Source organism: Desmodus rotundus, chromosome 1 (genome assembly GCF_022682495.2).
Source record: "Desmodus rotundus isolate HL8 chromosome 1, HLdesRot8A.1, whole genome shotgun sequence".
NCBI classification, from domain to species: Eukaryota; Metazoa; Chordata; class Mammalia; order Chiroptera; family Phyllostomidae; genus Desmodus; species Desmodus rotundus.
In genome coordinates, this window is record NC_071387.1 from 162,820,880 (window position 1) to 162,823,188 (window position 2,309).

Below are 2,309 nucleotides of genomic sequence, written 5' to 3' on the forward strand. Positions count from 1 at the left end.
AAAAAAGAAAAAAAGGGAGGGGCACGTTGGGCAGGATGACCAAAAAGGGAACAGGACTGGTTTTTAAACCTTTTTGCAGTTCTTTGTAAGGAACCACACATTTTCAAAGCTTGTAACTGAACTGTGTCAACTCTCAAATGCAAATCAGAGATACACCTTTCAAAAGGTAGAAAGAAAGAGAACCCATCACAAATCTGTATCACCATCTAAGCAAACAATAGCATGCTATAGAAAAATTTTTCTTTTCTGCTGAAAATTATTCCTAAAAGGGTTTTTTTTTTTTTTTTTTTTTGATAAAAAGTGATGACATGATCCCTTCTTGGCCTTTTGGCTAAGATCAAGTGTAGAGATCTGTTCTTATCAGTTTAACATCTGATACATCCTCTATTGAGGACAGCATATTAAATGGATTTTTAGAGCAGAGAGATGGTCTAGGCGGTCACTTCGTCCATGCCATATTGGTATTGCACTACTTCCATGCACAGGGTAGCACCTCAGGGACAAAAACAAAGTGATGACCACGTTAGGGAGGAGGAGGTGGCTACTGGCAGGGTTGGGGAGGTGACAGGATCGCAAGGTACCTTCTTATAATACATTGTACATAGATATGAATAAGAGTGAATGATAAAAGGGGATAGGAAATATTTTTTACATGTATTGCAGTATTTATCCATAGACATAAAATTATGTCTTATCACAGTAGTGCTAAAGAAAATTGGTTGGTTAACACACTGGTGTTAAATATTTTCCCTCATTACTCTGGTCACTGTGTTTTGTCAAAAGGGTTGTGTCGATTGTTCTTGTTACTCTAGAAATGAAAAGAAACAAACCAAAATTCCCACGGCAGGCTAAGGTTGTACACTACAATTCTTTATTTAGGTCCATATCTGATTGTCAAACAAGATGTCTGAGTGTATAAATTACTCCCTGGGAACAAGTAAAACTACAGAAAAACCACATAGTCATACTAGCTTTGAAAGGGCTTGAAAACGATTATCTGTTTGAATTTTTTAAAACTATTGTGAATTGTTAGGTAATCTGGGAAATACTTTAAATCTTTAGGACTTTTAATAAAAACTATAATAGTTCACATAACGATTTTCAAATTACATAGCATTTTCCTGTACATACTCATTCTGTCCTTATAATAATCATATAAAGTATGTATGAAAGAAATGTCTTTAATTTTATATATGAGAAAATAGTTCTGATTAATTAGGTCAGACATCCCAGGATTGGGAGCAAGGAACAACTTGAGTTCAGGGCCCTGATGGACAACTAACTGTTCTAGTTAGATTTTCTCAGAAGCAGAGACTGAAAAGAAGTCAGGAACGCCAAAAGTTATTGGAAGGTGGTGAGGGTGGTGTAACACCTGTGAAAGAAAAAGGACTGAAGCAGGATTGGAGATTCAGAGCAAAAAGTGTTTCTTTTTTTTTAAATTTTTACTTTCAATTACAGTTTACATTCAATATTACTTTGTATTAGTTTCAGGTGTAGAGATAGTGATTAGACAGTCATATACTTTACAAAGGGTTTTCCCGGGTATTTCCAGTACCCACCAGGCATGCATAGTTATTAACAATATCATTGACTATATTCCCTATACTGTACTTTACATGTCTATGACTATTTTTGTCACTGCCAATTTGTACTTCCTAATCCCTTCACATTTTTCACACAGTCCCCCATTGCCCTCCCCTCTAGCAACCATCAGTGTGTTCTTTGTATCTATGAATCCATTTTAATTTTGTTTGTTCATTTATTTTAGATTCCATTTGTAAATGAAATTATATGGTATTTGTTTTTCTCTGACTGACTTATTTCACTTAGCATGCTGGTAATACCCTCTAGGTTCATCCATGCTGTCGCATTTGGTAATATTTCATTCTTTTTTATGGCTGAGTAATATTCCCTTGTATATATTTGTAATGCTACTTTTTTATCCATTCGTCTGTTTTTTCTTAATTTATTGATTTTAGAGAGAAGGAGTGGAAGGGGGGGCAGGACAGAGAGAGAGAGAAACATGATTTGTTGTTGTACTTATATATATATATATATATATACTCATTGGTTGATTCTTGTATGTGCCCTAACCAGGGACTGAACCTACAACCTTGGCGTATTGGGATAACACTCTAGCAAACTGAGCTATTCAGCCAAGGCTGCAGTTGTCCATTGATGGGTAATCAGCTATTATAAATAATGCTGAAATGAACACAGGGATGTATATGTTTTGGGTTCCTTTGGATATATACCCAGAAGTAGAATCGTTGGTTATAAGGCAGTTCCATTTTAAATATTTTGAGGAA

General features: G+C 35.2%; 1 non-coding gene across 1 annotated transcript; it reads left to right on the forward strand.

Annotated features, from left to right (window-relative positions):
• The first annotated feature begins 311 nt into the window (after window positions 1-311).
• On the forward strand, window positions 312-495 carry LOC112307572 (U2 spliceosomal RNA). Its single transcript, XR_002975061.2, has one exon. It is a non-coding gene; the product is annotated as a U2 spliceosomal RNA (small nuclear RNA).
• Window positions 496-2,309: the final 1,814 nt, after the last annotated feature.